The following is a 19,878-nucleotide window of genomic DNA, read 5'->3' as shown; positions in this document are numbered from 1 at the left end:
CACCAGGCAAGCATTCAGCATCACCACCAGTTCCTGCTCAGCTCTAAATGTACTGTTCTTAAGCTGTTTGGTCTCAGGGTCCCGTTACATTTTAAAAATAATTGACAACCCCAACAAGTTTGGTTTATATCTATCAACATCTACCTTAATATTAGTTAAAATTCAGATAAACTAATATATATGTATATTTATATATTATATGTACATATATGTGTACATATATATTATATGTACATATAATATATTATATAATATATTATTATGTGTACATATATTATATAATATATATTATATAATATATATATTATATGTACATATAATATATTATATAATATATTATATAATTATATTATATTATATATATTATTATGTGTACATATATTATATAATATATGTACACATATATGTACATATAATATATAAATATACATATATATTAATCCACCAAAAAGAAATCCACCTCATTAACATTAATATGTTTTCATGAAAAAAATGTATTCATATCCTCTAGAACAAAAAATAGCCTGGTGATATGACTAACATTGTTTTCCAGTTTTGCAAATCTCCAGAATCTATGGACTAGTATGACCCAGCTGGATTTTCAGATCTGCTCTAGCATTCAAACTGATGCAATACATTGTTTTCATTGAAGTATATGAAAGAAAGAATTCTGGCTTCACCAGATCCACGGAATTCCTTTTTAGATAATTGTAGATTATCTTCTTTGATACTCACTAAAACTGAAACAAGTGGTAGTTCCTTAAAGCTTCTTTGCAACAAGGAATTAAAAACTACCTCTAAAAATATTTTGTGCTCTTTAGCAGGAATCAGGAATTTTTTTTTTTTTCTGTGAAGAGACACTTTGTGGGCTCTACACTGTCTTACCACAATGACCTCCCTTTGCTGGTATAACACAAAAGCAGTCTTAGACAATGTGTAAGCAAATAATGCTCTGGTTGGAGTGCCAATAAAACTGTATTTACATAACTTTTTTTATAATTAACATTTTTGTAAATGAATGTTGATCTCTTCTCTATTACCTTAAAGTCTATTGGTCTATCTTGCACTTGGAATGGATGAATTTGACCAAGCAGATCTCTTGAAAGTGTTTGAAGGTTCCCTTGGAGTCGCCATGTTCCACTTTGACAACTGTCACTCTCATTTTTTTGTTATATGAGATAATAAATCTCTTATTATTAATGCCAGTTGGGTATTTTGCTACTTGAAGTCAAAAGCATCTTTGCTGATAAACTCCTGAGTAGTTTCATAAGTCAGAAATCTGCATACTGATCTCCATCTTGGATCCTGGGATGTGGCAATCCCAACCACATTTACCCCCAGCAGCTTGATGAGCCAGTCATAGAGTAGAAATAACCAGATGCACATCATGTTAGTCAGAGTTTGCCAGAGACACAGAGCCAACAGAGCTATTGTACTCGTAGTGTACGAATTTATTAGGAAATTGGCTCACACCATCACGAAGGTCAAAAATTTCCACAACAGGCTGTGTCTAAACTGAAGAGCCAGTGGAGTGGAAGCAATGACTCAGTCTCAGCAGTCAGAAGCCTCTGAACCAGGAAGACCATCAGCACAGTCTCCAGGCCAAGAGCCTCAGAGGCTCCAAGGGCCTGAGAGGCTCCAGAGGTCTCTGGTGCAAATTCCTGCATTCAAAGGCCAAAGAACCTGGAATCTGATGTTCAAGGACAGCAGCAACAAGAGAAAATGCACTCTGCTTAGGGAGGAAGAATCCCAGAGGGAGGGTTTCCCCCTGTGTCAGCTTTTGTGATCTAACTGGCCTCTTGCCACTATAGTGCCCACCCACATGCAGGGCGGCTCTTCCCCACTCAGTCCACCTCCCTGCAGGCCAATCTTCTGGAGACAACCTCTGAGACAAATTCAGAAGTAATGCCTTGTCAGAACTCTAGGTATCACTCCATCTAGTCCGGTTGATACCCCAAATTAACCATCACGTGTCCAGGCTGAGACGTCCTGACCCTTCATGGAGCCTCAGTGGGTCCCAGAACATTATGGGGAACATTGGAAAGACTTCCAAGGACACAGAGGTACCTGAGAGAGAGCCAGGAGAACCAAGGAAGCCCTACTCTTTAGACAAAGGGACAAGGCAGGACATGTCAGCATGAACTTCACAACAGGAATATTCCAGGAGAATAATGGGCCTCTCATCAGGTGCCAGCATGGACTGAAGATGGAGAAGGGGGAATGCAAGCCACCCCTCTCTACAGCTGCCCTGGCGTCATGCACACCTCCTCTAACTTGAAGTCAACCTCAAGGAGAAGCTAACTGAAGGTCTCCTGAACTGACCAACATTAACTACATTGACTACATTGAAGTTGCTATTTTTACCAAAAAAAAAAAAAAAAAATAGGAACTTTTAAGACAGAAATTAAGGTCAATAGTAGGAAATTTTTTAAAAAAAATTTACATATTTGTGTTTATGTACTGAAAATTCATATTCTCCAGCGATGGCCATCAACAAATTCATTTGTTCGTTCATTCATTCATTCCGGGGATAGATCTCCGGGACACTTAACCATTGAAATACACCACCAGTTCCTTTGTTTGTTTGTTTATTCCTTTTTATTTTTAATTTTGAGACAGAATCTCACTAAGTTGCCATGATCTTGCTAAGTTGCTAAGGCTGGCCTTGAACTTGGGATCCTCCTGTCTCAGCCTGCTGAATCGCTGGGATTACAGGTGTGCACCACAGCACCTGGCTCAAATTTTAAAGCATTTTCAATCTGATGAAAAATATGCCTTATTTTATTTGTATCTCTTAATTATCAGTGAGGACAAGCATCATACATATGTCATTGAGAGGACTATTAATTTTAAATCCACCACGGTGCAATGAATGGAATTAAATCCAGTGCAATTAATGTTTACAATTAAACACTCTCAAATCTGCAGATAACTCATGCACATAAATGGGTGCTGCTGTTTTTAGCTTTAAAGTGAGTAGATTTACATTTTGTCAAACCCAAACTAGACCGTTAAGAGATATACTCCTTTAGTTCATCTGCTCTCCTTGTATTCGTACACTGTTTATACTCTAACTTACACTCACAGTATTCCTGCTTGCGCAGCCTCCTGCCCATGCTCTTTACTGGTGGCTGGAAATAAGGCCCAAGCACTAGGCTCCGTGTTTCTGGATCTTGTTTCTATCAACATCTCTCTTCTCCCAACAATCCAATATAATCAACACATCCTTCTTTAATCTGGACTTCACATGAACAAAGGCAAGTAATTCTCCATGTTCAGCTATTTTTTTTTAATATATAAAAACATCCCAGTCTTCTTGCCTGCAGAGGTAATACTCATTTTAAAAATTAATTTCACTAAAAAACAAAATGGCAAATGGCATAAAGAATGCTACTCCAAATCCCTCTGCTCTAAAGCAACTGTTAATTTTTGTGAATCTAATCCTTGCTTAACTACATAGATATTTTACATACTTACAATTCTGTGTATGTACTAAGCATTATCCCCAACATTGTACATTCATCTGCTGTGTTTAGTCTACAAACATCATAAGTCATAAAAACAATGACTTGGCTACTGTAGAATTGAAATATCATCACATTCCTATGTTCTACTTTTATCATTTATTTATTTATTTATTCACACATTTAACAAATATTTAAGGTGATGGATATTAAGAGCACAAATATAAATAAGAACACTTTCCTTGCCCTTAAAGATCTTACAATCTAGGAGCAGAAAGCAACATTACCACGTAATTTTCATACACTTACACATTTGAGCTGGGTATTCATGTTGTAATTCCACACGTGTTAAAATATAAAATACCTATTTTTTAATGTTGACTCTGCACAGGTGGCCAGATGCCTGTGTTTCGGTTGACTGAGTTATGTCCTCAAGGCTTTAAAAGAAGAACCTTGTAAAGAGCTAGAAGGCCCATGGTATAATCTCTAGGCAGCACATGCTTCCACTTTTGACCACAGGACAGGTCATCTGATAAAAACATTCCTTTAAATGAGAAAAACAATTAAGCCTGGAAAATGTGAGAACAAGGAAACACTGGATTAAAATAGAACTTACCAGCCTGCCTGCTTTATGAAATGTATTTTTATCTGGTAAATTTGTTGTTGTTGTTGTTGTTACTGGGGATTGAATCCAGGAATGCTTAATCACTGAGCCACATCCCCAGCCCTTTTTTTGTATTTTATTTAGAGAAAAGGTCTTGCCAAGTTGCTTAGGGCCTTGGTAAATTGCTGAGGCTGGCTTTGAACTTGTGATCCTCCTGCCTCAGTCTCCCAAGCCACTAGGATTGCACACATGCACCACTGCTCCTGGCTTCACTGGTAGATTTAAAGCTAACATTTTTACCATATTCCACTATTTCTGAACTTCATGATATTAGATTGAAAGATCCTTAAGGGCAAGGAGAGTGTTCTTATTTATATTTGTGCTCTTAATATCTATCACCTTAAATATTTGTTAAATGAGTGTGTGAATAAATAAGTAAATGATAAAAGTAGAACATATGAATGTGATGATATTTCAATTCTACAGTAGCCAAGTCATTTATATGAGGAAGTCATCAGAATAGCAACTAAGTATGCTGCTTACTCTTGTTTTAAACTCTAGGCCAGTTATGAGGAAATCGGTTTTATGTTTCAGATCTAGAAACAACCATGGACCTTTTCTTGAAAAATTATTTTAAATTTTTTAATTAAAAAAAATTAAAAACTGCTAGTTGAAAGAATAGTACAGTCGGCCCTTGCTGCCTTTCCTCTAATTTCAGCAGTTATTGACACTGTTAGTATTATGCCACATTTGAAAGTAGATGAGAGGGACTGGGGTTGTAGCTGAGTGGTAGAGCGCTTGCCTCATAAGCATGAGGTACTGGGTTCAATCCTCAGCACCAAATAAATAAATAAATAAATAAATAAAAATAAAGATGTTGTGTCCATCTACAACTAAAAAAAATTAAAAAGAAAAAGAAAGTATATGACAGACATTGCAGTGCTTGACCCCTAAATGTTCCAGCACACACCTCGTAAGGACAAAGACATTATCTTATATAACCACAATGTCATTACCACACCCAAGACATGTATCATGGGTATTCAATACCATTGCCTAATAGGCAGCTACCAGCTCTGGTGTCCTGGGACTATGTGTTGGCACCGCCCTGCTGCCTGGGCGCTGAGCCCTGTCCCTACCCTGTCCCTGCCCTTTCCAGAAGGTAAAGCCTGACTCGGTGCACCATCAAGTCTGGAGACTGTGCCAGGCACTTTCACCCATCGTCTCCGACTCCTGGCAGCTAACGCCTTCCCACGCCTCTATAATTGAATACCCTGTTCCCTATCCCTGTGGGCCAGCACCTGAGTGAGGCTGATAATTCTTGACCATGACCCATGGCCATGCTGCAGCCGACCATTGGTACTTGAAATGGCAAGGGAAGATGTAATAGAGCGGGTCACATACATTTCCAACTTGTTCTTTGTATGTGATGTTTCCAAGAAAAACGGCTTTTAGCAACACCTATGTGCTGGAATTTCATTAATATTTATGTCAGAAGAGAGCTGCTCATAAAAGCAAAGTGCATTTCAATTTCTTGGTAAAGAGTAAAGAAAATGCTCTGGATGGATGAAGATCAAATTGCCCAAGGCGGTGAGGGAGTGGACTGCGGCAACTCTTAATCCTCCCTTCCTTGCCTGGTCTCTCAACCTAAACCTGCTTCTTGCAGCAGAGCTCAAAGAACAAATTCTTTAAGTCCCCACAGCCATCTGCAGTGACCATCACAGGATGGAGCACAATAAGCAAAGATCCTATGCCAGGACGAACAGGTCCTAGGATATCGACATTGCAGCCCTGGTCCCCGTCTGCACATGCACAGGTCCAAGGACTGTCAGGGGCTCTGCAGAGCCCTTTGCTCGAGAGCCAGGGGTGGGGATGAGAAGTTGGCATTTCTCAAGGGGCCCAGCTCATGTGAATAAAGACTCACTCCAGGCTGCAAGGATAAAAAGCCTGAGAGAAAAGGAAAAGGCAGGGGGAGTAACTAAAAATAGAAACAGGCTCAAGGCTTTGATGAGCAAGATTCTCAATGAATCTGGTCCTTCAGTGAGTGGAAACATCTCATTTGAAACAGAATCCCACGGACAAGCTTTTGGGCTCTCTGTTTTCGCCACATTAACACCCTGACAAAGGGCCACAGCATTGTCAATGCAGGAAAGGAGGGGGCGAATAGACATTGGCTGAATTCCTCCTTCCTCTTGGTTTCTGCAGACAGTCCTGGAGGCTGGGAGCTGGTTGCCTAGGAAACAGCTTAGATGTGAAACTCCAGAAAATGTGCTGTCTCTGGCAGGAGATGCCATTGCTGGTATTGTGTGATGCTGGGGGCCATTTTCTTAACCCCTTTGAGCCGGTTTTCTCACATATGAGGAGGAAATAATTGTGTGAGTGTGTTAGAGAGAGACAGGGAGGGAGGGAGGGAGGGAAGGAGAGAGGCTGGTTTAAGAACCCAGGAGGCACTCAGTGTGGATTCCCTCCCTTCTCTCCTACCCACCTCACCAGCACACTGCCCTTAGTGAGTGTCATTGGATAAATAGGATATAGACATGATATAGAAACTGTTTTTATAATGAATAAGAAATTAATTCAATCTTTTAACTGGAGTGAGGTTTAAAACTTAAGTTCGCCATGGGGTAATAGATGATCAATCTTTTGTAAACTGAGAGATTATTGAAGATGCAAACACTTTGAATTCATCAGTTCGGTAAATTTTAAATTTTATCATTTGATTCTCTTTGAATAAGTTCGATTGCACAGTATGGGTTGAAGTTCCTTGTTAAGAGCTTGATCTTTCTCTGTTCAAGTTCAGACCCAAATGAGAGATGGATGTAGGAGTCAGAGATAGCAAGAGCAATATGGCGGCATGATTATTGATAAAATCCATATTAATGGCCTGGGAAGAAATGATGGGTCTTTTAATGTCACTCTTCCAAATTGGAGAGACTCCACACTCCAATCACAGGCTACTGTGGTCACTCCTGGCCCTGTCCCCCTAGTCAGGGCTGAGTCTTCCATATAACTTGTGGCATGTCGTGGATGGTTCAGAGCATACCCTTCCTACAAGCAGACTACCATTAAAGTCATGTAGTAGAAGTTGTTAGCCAGATGTACACAAAAAAAAAAACGTCACAGACAGCAGCTTGGGAGGCTAAGACAGGAGGATTGTGAGTTCAAAGCCAGCCTCAGCAATGGCGAGGTGCTAAGCAATTCAATGAGACCCTGTCTCTAAATAAAATACAAAATAGGACTGGAGATGTGGCTCAGTGGTTGAGTGCCCCTGAGTTCAATCCCCCAGTAGCCCCCCCCCACACACACACACACAAAAAAAAAAGACTTCAGAGAGTTGAAACTAGAAGTTTCCAGTTTAATTAACAAAGTGGATGCTATGTGGACCATGAGACTCCCCCTTAGGGCTCTGAGGCTGTCATCTTCCTGCTGCCAGGAGTTAAAGATACTGACAGCTTTCAGGACAATCCTCTCCTGGAGCTGCCTTCAGCTAAAAAGAGCAGCCTCACCCAAAGTCACAGCTTTCTCCCCAGGGACAGCTTGCACATAGAGGCTGGTCATTGTGCGGGGAGGCACAAAGACGTATCCCTTGCCTCAATTTGTGACCTCTCTCTGAAGGCTTATCTGAGCTCCAGAGCATCCCTTGGGATTGATCGAGTCCATCATTGGGACTATACAATTCAGCTCCTGGCTTCTGCAATTCTTCCTTCAACCTCTGACATGCTTCACGTGTAAATCTCTGACTCAGTTCCTGAGAAACTGAGCCAAGACAATTTCAAAGTAACTACAGCATGCATCCAGATTATAAGGTGATAGACTCCAACAATGAGAACTGCATCTGAAAACTGAAACTCTTCCCTCATTTTTCTTGATCTACTTACAAGGTCATATTCCTTCCCATGCCTCCCCCCCGACCCCATTTCAGCTCTCTGAAGAGTTTCTGTCCATCTGATGTTGGACTTCTTAGGTTATTCTTACCAGTTCTCTCCTATTTCTCATTCCCTTCTTTTCTTACTCTTCTTTCTAGACGATTTGTTTGTTTTCCAGTATATGCATTAAGCTTTTATTTGTGCTCTTATATTCTGCAGTTCCTAGGAAATATTTTTATTCTCTAAATTTATTTTTATATTATTCTACTTTTATTTCATGGATTCACTTGTGAATCTGTCTTCTCTGAGGAGATCTGTGAATGTTCAAAGACATTCCCTTCTCCCTACATAATATCCACCCTATTTCTTATCCTCTTTATTTGTTTGTTTGGATTTATTTCATGATAGAAGTTTTCTTCAGGCATCTAATAATTTTTCGTTGCCTGCTTATTTCTAAGATATAGACACTAAGGAGCTAATTGAATTTCTGAGCCTATGGGTGGATTTTTTTGACTTATAGGGGTCAATGGGTGAATTTTGGGTGTTCTATCTAATCATTCCCTTGGGAATGTTAGTGTATGAATTGAATCAGTTACTAAATCCTCCCATCCCTGAATATCCACTCTGTCACAGTTGAATTTTTTTTGTGTTGTCTTCACTAGGCCATGGTGCCCAGTTTACATGTTGCTGTGAAGGTATTTTTATAGACCACTGGACATTTATATTGTTTGTGTTAAATAGAACAAATTACTCCCCATAATGTAGGTGAACCTCATCTAGTCAGACCTTATAAGTAAAATTAAAGGCTTCCTGAAAAAGAATTCCATCAAGATTGTAATATAGAAATATGGTCCAAGTTTCTAGCCTGCTGGCCTGCCCTTCAGATTTCAGGCTTCACTGATTTTTTTCTAGAAAAATCTGACTAATAGATACTCGTTTGCAATCTTTCTTTGATGATCTAACAATCAAGAATTGTGGTCTACTGCTCCATCTCTTGGATTCTGGGTTTGGCCACATGATTTGCTTTAGCAGATGGGATGTTAGCAAATGGCCAAGAAAAGATAGGAGAAGAATTTGTGGATTGGGGATTGCCTTCTCCTGCAGCTAGAGATCCACAAAAGCTCAGGTTAACCTGGTGGATGATGAAGGACGCGTGGCTATTGTCCTAGCACATGTCATGCCAACTGCCAGCCCGACAGCGAGGTTATCCCAGAACATCAAGCCCCAAATTAACTGGCCCAGAACAGAACAGCCACTCCGCCAAACTGAAAAGCTGTGATCACTACATTTGGGGGTGTTTTTTTTTCACACAGCAAAAGCTAACTGATTTAGTCCCCATCATCAGATCTTACTACGCCAATGTCCTGCATCTTATGCCCACTGCTGGCATTCTGAGAGTGAATAGAAGGCTGCAAGTTTCAGCATTCAGTCTGTAAATATTCTCCTCTTCCCTTCTCTAAGTTAGGGCCAACTATAAAGTTTTAGACAGTATGCATCGTCCACAGAGAAGGCTGCCCTCACTTCTGACACCAAGTGCAAGTTTGAGGGAATCCTCAAAGCCACACTCAGATTCAATAATTTGCTAGAAGGACTCATTGGACTCACTAAAAATTGTACTCACAGTTACAGCTTATGATAGGAAAAGTGCAGATAAAAAATCAGCCAAGGAGGAGCCATATGAGGTAGAGTAAAAGAGGGGTCCAAATGTAGAGGGTCTAGCTCTCTTCTCTGTGTGGAGTCCTGGGCAATGTTAACTGCTCCTCCCCATCCACAGCATCCGTATGCACAGAGTATTACCAACCAAAGATGCTCATCTGAGCCTTTCGTGTCCAGAGTATTTACTGGGGCCTCACCAAGTCCTGTCTACATGTCTGACCCTCAGTGTCCAGCACTTTCTAGAGGTCGGGCTAGTACCTTTAATCCCAGTTCCTGGGAGAGTAGAAATAAAACCAAGTGGCTCAAAGCCCCCATCATTAATCACATTGTCCAATGGCCAAAGCCCTCAAGCAAAGAAAGATACTCCTACTAGTAAGGACATTCCAGGGGCTTAGAGATTACCTCCAAAGAGCCAAGGGCAAAAGCCAGATGTCTTTTGCAAATCTATTTACCTGTTGCTTTAGCATCTCTATTCTCTTTGGTAGCAGCACTGAGGTTAGTGATTCTAGTTTGGCCCAACCAGAATCCAAGCCTGGCTCAGTCTCAGGATCTATCCCAATACTCTCTTACTTTCACTTTAGTTATTACAAATAATAATAACCAAGCAATTGGTATTATCTTGTTTTTTGTTACTTTTCATTTCCTTCTGAATCCATTGAACCCACTGTTCAGGATTTATATCCATCAATTCTAAATTCCTTTCTAAGTTCAGCCTCCAATTACTCATTACAGCATAGCTCCAATTCTATACCGTCGGTGACTCTGTGGCCATTCAGGAACCAAAGGTTCATCACCTCCACTCTTCCTTTTTACCTCTCCTCTGACCACATGTTTCAGTGAGTTGTGGTGGGTCTGTTGAGTCCCATTTTGACACCAACTGTGAAACATTTCCACCAACTGTGAAGTTAGAGGGAAGAGTCCTCAAGAACATCCTTACTGGGCTGGGGATGTGGCTCAAGTGGTAGCGCGCTCGCCTGGTATGCGTGTGACCCGGGTTCGATCCTCCTCAGCACCACATACCAACAAAGATGTTGTGTCCGCCGAGAACTGAAAAATAAATATTAAAAAAAAAAAAAAAAAAAAAAAAAAAAAAAAAGAACATCCTTACTTCTAACACAGGTTGCAAATTCAAGGGTCCCCAAGACCACCCACGGGCTTGATAACTTGCTAGAAAGATTCACAGAATTTACTGGAAATAGTATGTTCATAGTTATGGTGTGTGTGTGTGTGTGTGTGTGTGTGTGTATGCATGTGTGTTTATTAGGTACATGCTAGGCAAGTACTCTGCCACTGAGCTATGTCCTCAGTTAACAGTTATAATTTTTTTTAATAGGAGAAAGATTCAAGTAAAAAGAGTGCCTTAGGCAGAGTCCAGAAGAATAACAAAGGTGGAGTTCATGGTATCTTGTGGAATCAAGGCATGTCAATGTGAGATGATATGCATAGAATATTACTAAACCAGGGAAGCTCATCTGATCTTTGGAATTCAGAGTTTTTAGAGTGCCTTAGGTGCACATTTGTGGATATCCCAGTTTGTGCATCCAAATTCCATCATCAGGAGGCCCCTGGAGCACCTTGATCCTAGGGATGCATGCCATAGGCATTGTTTATCCTCATGGAACAGACCTGGGTGTGGGGAGGCTCATAGAAGTGAATTTAAGGAAGTTTAAATAAGGAAACTGTGACACACTGGATTTGGGACATTGTCCATAAGAGAGGGGGAAGATTTGGGTGGATATTATCTCTTGAATCTCATGGGGAAGGGACTAGACAGAAAAGGTAGAAGCATGCCTGATAGTTAGACGAGATAGGAATAAAACTTAGTCTTACTAGCCCTTATCAAATCTTTAACCAGACAACCTTCTTTTCTCACCTTAACTATACCGTTACCTCTGATTTAGGTTTGCCAGGCACTGGAAAATCCAGAAGGTCTACAAAAACATGTTATATCTACAAGCTGAAGCACAGAATCTCAGCCCCAGAAAAGAGGTTGTGGATCTTCCTTCTCCACCTGATTCTTAAGAAACCATAGAACGGGGCTGGGGATGTGGCTCAAGCGGTAGTGCGCTCGCCTGGCATGCGTGCGGCCTGGGTTCGATCCTCAGCACCACACACAAACAAAGATGTTGTGTCCGCCAAAAACTAAAAAATAAATATTAAAATTCTTTCTCTCCTCTCTCTCTCTCTTTCTCTCTCTTTAAAAAAAAAAAAAAAGAAACCATAGAACAAGAAGGTAAGATTTGGGAGGAAATGGAGAAAACATGATGTCACTGGAGACCACGCATGGATATGCTTTGTCCCTGGAGCTGCTGACTGTAGACCACTTCTTAAGTTCACCAGGACTCCCATGTTGTCCATGATCTGCCAGAAGTATGGACAATCTTACCAAAGACACCAACGTCACTAGACACCTGAGGAACTCCTGTGGTCAGTCCCCAGCAACTGACTGGCATTGGCCATGATCCTGGCTTCCCAAAGGATATTGTGACTGTGTAGTTGGAAGTAATGTTGTGCATGTGTCCCCATAGACCTCTCTGATGTCTCCGCCATCACCCAAAATACTCAGATTGCAAATCAGGAAATACATCAAATCGTCACTGTCACCCTCATTTGTATATTTAACGATGCTCCAGGCCCAACATTGTAGGATCTTCACACCTAGCTCCTTTTACACCTCAAATCTTTCTTTTATTCTTAATATAACTTTTAGTACTTATTATTATTATTATTATATTCTGTGTATACCTCTCTGTAAATGCCTGATCACTGAGACCCTCTAAAACCTGACAGTATAGCAACTTATGCAACAGATGGTAGCAGGCTCCGCAGGAATAGTGGGAACGTGGAGGTTGACCCACAGAAGAGCCAACTGAACCAACCTCAGCTTTTTTTTTTTTTCTTTTAAAGAGAGAGGGGAGAGAGAGAGAGAGAGAGAGAGAGAGAGAGAGAGAGAGAGAGAGAGAGAGAATTTTCAATATTTATTTTCTAGTTCTCGGCGGACACAACATTCTTGTTGGTATGTGGTGCTGAGGCTTGAACCCGGGCCGCACGCATGCCAGACGAGCGCGCTACCGCTTGAACCACATCTCCAGCCCCCAACCTCAGCTTTGCAATGAAGCCTATTCCACCCATGACGGCATATGATGGTAGATTTTTGTGGGTCTGAAGCAATTGAGGAATGACTAAGTGCCCTCAGTTGCCCATTTCTTACCCACTACTTTGGCTTCACCAAACCATAGTCAGAATTTATCCTTGCTTAAGGCCCCTAAAGTTTTACTTGCTCCTAAGCACTGTCCCCTTAACATCTTAGTCTCAGAATCAACTGACTATACAGAATAATATTTCCTGTGGAAGAGACTTGATCTTACCACCTTGCTTCTGCTCACTCATTTGGCTCCCCCAGTCTCCACAAAATTTGTGTGAGACCTGCTCATCAGTCCTTATTAAAAAACACCTTTATCTGGCTTTGAATACTTTCACATTACTGAGACCAGAGCATTTGGCCAATCAAAGTGGTCCTTTTAATCAGTTTCTTCTATTCTAAAACTGGATTTGTTTTTATTTGACCATAAAGTCATATTGACAAAGGATTTAGATAGATTCTCTTAACATGGGCACAGTCTACATGTGATGACATGTACACAATGATCTTCTTCAATCTGTGAGATGGAAACTGACAGCACTGTGCAGTGCTATAATTTCAGGCTGCAGGGGGGAGATAGCAGCAGGCATGGTGCATGGTTGTGGGCAGGCACCTGTACAAGGATGTCTCCTCCGTCCTTTCCTGCTGCAAGTTCACAATGGGGTTTGCAGTCTTACTGGCAGCTCCTTCCACTGTTGCCCAGTTGTAATCTCAGATTCCTTTCCAACCTAACCCATTCATTTTTCTATGGTTAGTGCCCAGAGGCCAAAATATATGTCAGTGTTATAAAACTGTGCAGTTGAGAGCTGTGCCAAGGCATCCATCCCTGGATGCAGAGACATTCAGCCCTGCCTGGAGTGACAGCTCCCCTGCATCCACTTCCACTCAGAAGGGGATCTGCTGTGCTCTCTTCTTCACTGCCTCTTCCAGCCTTTCAGTCTGTGGCCACAATATGGCTGACACTCTGCAGATTTCTAAGCCCCTTTGCAGCAGCTGCTGCAGGAAATGGGGGCCAGTAGCTCTCTGGTCACTGTCTAGGACTCAACTGACTATGGTAGCCCCTATTCCAAGGTAATCCTCAGTGACAGGATTCCAGGCTCTGATTCGATTCCTTTTCATTTTAGTTTTGGGAGGTCATCAGCGATGATAAGAATAGCACTGGCATAACCATGGAGACAGTGACCTGCAGCTAGAGAGAATCAACGTATACTGTAATGAAGCTGCTGGTGTGTATTTGAATGTGAACCTTGCTTTCCACATTTGGGTAGAGGAAATGTCCTAGGAGCATATGAATGACAAATGCTTCTTGCATATTCATGGAAAATACAAATTGTAAAAAAAGAAAAAAAAAAGAATGAGCTTACTGGTTCCTTAAGACTCCTGCATGTTTGGCATGACTAAGCATGTTCAGCATCTTCTTTTTCTTTTTCCTCCCTTTGTGTCAAATGCTGGGATTTTCTGTAATGAATTGTGCTGTGAGAGCCGCATACAGCACACGACTTGGTTGTCAAGCCCAGGTCTAAGCTCTTGTTCCCACAGGCAACAAGTATGTACCTCGGGCCATCCTGGTGGACCTGGAGCCTGGCACCATGGACTCAGTGAGGTCGGGACCATTCGGCCAGATCTTCAGGCCAGACAACTTCGTGTTCGGTATGTCCTCATGGTCCATGGGAGCTGGCCAAGTGACTCACCTTCTTCCTAATAGCCACACACTTTACTGTTCTCAGAGTTCAGTGCTGAGGGGGAGACTGTGTCCACAGATAGCCCCACTCCTGGCCTAATCCGATTCAGTCTAGGGGAGGTGGTGTCTCTGGTCCCTCTGTGGACAGCTCAGAGATGAATGTCAGCCTGCAGAGACTGCAGTGGCCTCCATTACAGAGCAGCCTCCAAAGGGAAAGAACAAAGAGCAAGAAGAGCTTCAAACAGGGCTTATAGGCTACAGGTAATTTCAAAGGTGACCACAAGTAACTATTTCAAGAAGCCAAAGGCCAACAGCACAGCTTATGACCAATGTGTAGACAGCTGCTTAGAGCCCCTCTTCTCTGATCCCATTCTGCTTTCCCCTTGCCTGCTTAATTGCACCTAATTAGAGTGTTTACAGAAGGTCTGTTCTTAGTATTACAAGCATTTGGGTTTTGTTAAAGGCACCCTATTTATTCCTCAATTTTTTTAAACTTTATCCCAGGTTTTTTTCCCCCCTGAACCTTTAAAAACTTTAAAAAGTTATTTTAATTTTATTTTTAAAACTAATACATACAAATATAAAACTTGTACATATTAATGGATTACCATCTAATGTTTGATACATGTTAGATTGTGTGATGTTTAAAGAAGGTTAAACATCTTCATCTCCTCTATATTATATCTTTTTTTTTTATGGTGACAACTTTCAAAATTCTTTCTTGCAGCTGTTTGAAAAGTACCAAATATTATTATCTATACACACCCTATGATCAATAGCATACCAGAGACACCGGTTTTCATCTAACTGTAACTTAGTATCCATTGAGCATAATTCCCCATCCCTCCCAACCCAGTGAGTTTGAAGGTCACTAGTACACTAAAATTTTTTCTTTAAGTAACAAAATCATATTTGAAGAAGAAGAATCTGCCATCTGATACTAGACCTGTCTTTTCCACCACAATCCAAATGATAGAATCCAGAATTCCTTATGTGTCTGTGGCTAATATTTTCTTTTCCTCTGGCAGGCCAGAGCCGTGCAGGAAATAACTGGGCAAAGGGCCACTACACTGAGGGAGCTGAGCTGGTGGACTTGGTCCTGGTCAGGAAGGAGTCAGAGAGCTGTGACTGAAAAACCAGCCTCTACCTCAGAGCAAAGCCTGTCCAAGGAAGGGGGCGTGACCCTTGTCCTTGAAAAGACCCACAGAGCACTCCTAGGCACAGACCCACCCTGCTGAGTTGTTTATCAACAAACAGGAGAGATGGTATCCCTGACTCAGGCTAGGTGAGGACCGATAGCAACCCCGTAGCAACCACCAATCAGCATGAGACAGGGAAAATACCTGGGATGCCAGATGTCCCTCCCAGTAGTTTATGGTGGTTGATAACATGTTGGGAAACCACGTAGTTCAGCATGTATGCCCTTTGAACCAATAAGTTCAAATGAATCCCCCTCTTGTACTAGCCAATCACCCTTACCCAACTTGTTCCTGCCAGTGAATGTGCTAATCATGTTTTAGAGTTGTTTTATGATTTTCCCGTGGTGCGTGATGATTTGCTAAGAGATGCCATGATGTATGTGAAGTCCCTGCCTTCCCCAAAGGTATAAAACTGCTGCAAACCCTAGGCTTGGGGCCTCTCAGCGTCACCAGTTGCTGTGTGAGTGCAGAGCATCGAGCTAGCTCTCAATAAACACCTCTTTGCTGCTTACATCCAACTTGGTCTCTGGTGGTCTTTTGGGGGGGGGGTCCTGAATTTGAGCATAACATGACTGTCTCCAGGGCTTCCAGCTGACCCACTTTCTGGGGGGAGGCACCGGCTCAGGCATGGGCACCCTGCTCATCAGCAAGATCCGTGAGGAGTACCCAGACCGCATCATGAACACCTTCAGTGTCCTGCCCTCGCCCAGTGTCAGGCAAGGTGGTGGAACCCTACAACGCCACCCTCTGGTGAACACAGATGAAACCTATTCCATCGACAACGAGGCCCTGTATGACATCTGCTTCCGCACCCTGAAGCTGACCACGCCCACATATGGAGACCTCAACCACCTGGTGTCAGCCACCATGAGCGGGGTCACACGTGCCTGCGCTTCCCTGGCCAGCTGAATGCAGACCTGCGCAAGCTGGCAGTGAACATGGTGCCCTTCCCCCCCTGCACTTCTTCGTGCCGGGTTTCACACCCCTGACCAGCAGGGGCAGCCAGCAGTACCGCGCCCTGACGGTGCCCGAGCTCACCCAGCCGAGGTCATGTCCTTCTCTAGCATCCCAAAGCTAACAGCAGAAGGGTGGGGAGGGTGAGATATTTCTTAGCAGCTCTTCAAAGAACTAGCAAGGCTTCCTCTGAGTCACCATTATGATGAGGCCTTCGTGGTCAGACCTGCATCTTTACAGGCTTCAAGCAAGGACAATGAAACAATTGAGAACAGCTTGGGCCTTTTCCTTCAATTCTGAGTGCAGTGACTGCCTAGATTAGAAAGATTCCCAAATCCTGTTTCATTAGGGGTCAGAGAGGAACTGGAAATGTTCAATGGGCCAGCATGGGAACAGCAGGTCCCTGAAAGATAACAAGACAGGTATGATATGTGGAGAGCCAGCACCAGGCACAGTGACTAAAAGCCACATCTTTGGAGCTGTAAAGAAACTTTCTAGCTAATGTCTTTGTAGCAGCCATTGTTGGACAACCCCACCCCCACCCCCATATGTCTTTGTTCTTCACTCTTCATGGACATGCTGATGACTTCCCACTGCAAACAATTGTAACTTGCCCCAGGACTCCTTTGCCCAGCCTGGTCAGCTTCTTTGGAAGGAGAACTTGTTTAAGGACAGATTGGAGGCTAAGTAGCCTAGCATCCCTGCCTCTCTGGTAGGCCACCTCTGAATTGTTCTACCTTGTCTCTTACAGATCCCTTGGGTTGAGACCTTGCTGCCCACAGCAGTGACCTGCAGCAAACTCTTCATGGTATCACATTATTACCAACAGAATGTGTGGCATCAAATATAGTCATCCCTTGGTATCCAAGGGGGAATGGTTCCAGAACCCTCCCAGTGGATACCAAAATCTGCAAATGCTCAAGTGCCTTATATAAAATGGTATAATATTTGCATATAACCGACCACTTCTTGCTGTATAATGTAAATCATCTCCAGATTACCTATAATACCCGATACAGTGCAAATACTGTGTAAATAGTGGTTATGCTATTGCTTAGGGGATAATGACAAGGAAATAGTCTGTACATATTCAGTACACAATTTAAAAAAATACATTTGATTTACAATTAGTTGAACCCACAGATGGGGAACCCACAAATATGAGGAACCAACTTAAAAAAAAACAAATTTAATCTTAAAATGATGCCTATTATCATGCCTACATAACAATGAGGCATAAATAACTGATGATAGACAAGAAACATCATTTCTACACAGTCAAATCAAGTACTATGGGAAACAAAGGAAGGAACCCCAGAACCAGGGACAATTTGGAGTTCCTTTGAAGGTCCCCAGCCACACAAGGGAGGCCGCCCCTGGAGTCTGGATCTTTTCATAACTTAAATGCTCAAGGTCTAATAAACACCTTTAAAAGAAATGAAAATCAATGTTCTTTTATAGCTGGAAAAAAATTTAGCCTTCCAAATTGTAAGTGCTTCTTTCCCTAGGTCTTTCATGAGTTTACCTTCTCCCTCTGCAAAGACTGTTCTAGAGACTGTGGTGGACAGGGTGGGGCATTGTTTAAATGCCAGCAGGGGGTGGGGTGCTGGTTAGGCCTGGATTAGTTGGGAAGACCCTCAAGGAAGAGCAGTGGAGGCAGCAGTCACTGGGCCAGGGCCCCCTGGGGGTCTACAGCCCATCCCCTACCCCCGCCCCTTCCGGCCTGCACCTATTGCTGCAAACCTTGCTCCTGCACACTCTCAGCAGAAGGTAGAATTATTAGGCTCTACACAGTCTAACTTGCTTCCTTGCCACAGGGAGGAAAATGTTGACGTCAACCTTTCCATAAATGCCATTTGCCTTGAAAGTGAAACAGAGCGGATCTTGGGCTCTGGGGCTTCTGGAGCAATGACCAGCACTCTTGGCACTGGCTTGGCCTGATGGAGGGCAGCAGGGCTGGCCCCACCCAGATTCCTTGGCAACCCAGATCTCGGGGAAATGTGGAAAAAGCCTGTATTCAGAGAGTAGGCAAGGAGGGAGCCAGACAGTTGGAAAGTACAGGAACGAGCTCCTCAGAGGGTCCTGGAACTTCAAAGAACAGGCCAAATCCATGGGCAGGGAGGTACCCATTGACCTGCAGAGGTTTAGGGTTTGGCGAGTGGAGAAGATTCAAATGGAGCCTAGACTCCCCACTTAGGAGTGCTGCTGCTGGTTCATTTCTACTGTAATACCTCCTTGTCGTGAACAACCTCATGCACCAGGGCTGAGGATAATAGGGAGGGAGAGTGCAATAGTACAGGGAGGAGGGAACATTTTTACCTAATGAGAGCATCACAGAGAAAGTGATTGTGTTAGCTTTCTATTGCTGTAACAAAATGCCTGGGATAAACAACTTATAAAGAGGAAAGGCTTGTTTTGGTTCACAGTTTTGGAGGTTTCAGTCCATTTTTTTTTTTTTTTTTTTGCTTTTTGTTTTGGGACCTGTGGTGGCATAGTACATTATGAGAGACAAATAGGGTGAAAGAAGTACCTCAAAGTTCTCCAGGAAGTGAAAGAAGAAGAGGGGCTAGGATTTCACTATCCACATCCAGGACAGGCTCCAATGACCTAACTTCTTCCCACTAGGACTTACTTCTTCTTATTTTTTTATTAAATATCTTTATTTTGCTTGTTTATTTATTTATTTTTTTAGGTGGTGCTGACGATCGAACTCAGGGCCTTGCATGTGCTAGGTGAATGCTCTACCACTGAGTTACAACCCCAGCCCCCACAATTACATTTTTGAGGGGTAAAGCTTAAAGAGAATTTGATATCCAACCAGGAGTAGCATCTTCAACTTTGAAAGGCCCAGAGTGGTATCTTTATTAAAAATGGATGTTCAGGGTGCTGGAGGTATAGCTTGGTGGTAGATCATTTGCCTAGCATGCACAAAGCCCTGGGTTCCCTCCCTGGCATAAAAAAGGGTGGCTTAAAAACATTACTATCTATTCACTCTAAATTATTATTGTCATCTGATGCAAAACTTTGCAAACTTAGGTGAAGTTGACATTCTGAAAGTAATGTAAATTGAGGTTCAGGTTTATACTATATTTTTAAAAGGAAGCTTTTTAAATGCTTTTAAAAACATTCTTCCATTTTCACAGATGCTTTTTATTAAGCAGTAGTAGTGGGGCATCATTGGATGGGTTTAAGGGCAAGAGAAACTGGGGTATCCAGTTCTCTGGGCCTTCTCTAAGGGGTCCAACAGATAGGATGTGAGCTTGTTTCATAAAAATGGAAATAATCTTATTGCCATTATGGTTCTTAGGTTTT

The 19,878-nt window shown here is 42.3% G+C and overlaps 1 pseudogene; it reads left to right on the top strand.

Moving 5' to 3' along the window:
* The first annotated feature begins 7,602 nt into the window (after positions 1-7,602).
* Positions 7,603-18,507, top strand: LOC113195535 (tubulin beta-2A chain-like; annotated as a pseudogene).
* The last annotated feature ends 1,371 nt before the right edge of the window (positions 18,508-19,878 follow it).

Source organism: Urocitellus parryii, chromosome 8 (assembly GCF_045843805.1).
Source record: "Urocitellus parryii isolate mUroPar1 chromosome 8, mUroPar1.hap1, whole genome shotgun sequence".
In the NCBI taxonomy this organism is placed as follows: Eukaryota; Metazoa; Chordata; class Mammalia; order Rodentia; family Sciuridae; genus Urocitellus; species Urocitellus parryii.
This window is presented reverse-complemented; position numbering and strand designations above follow the sequence as displayed.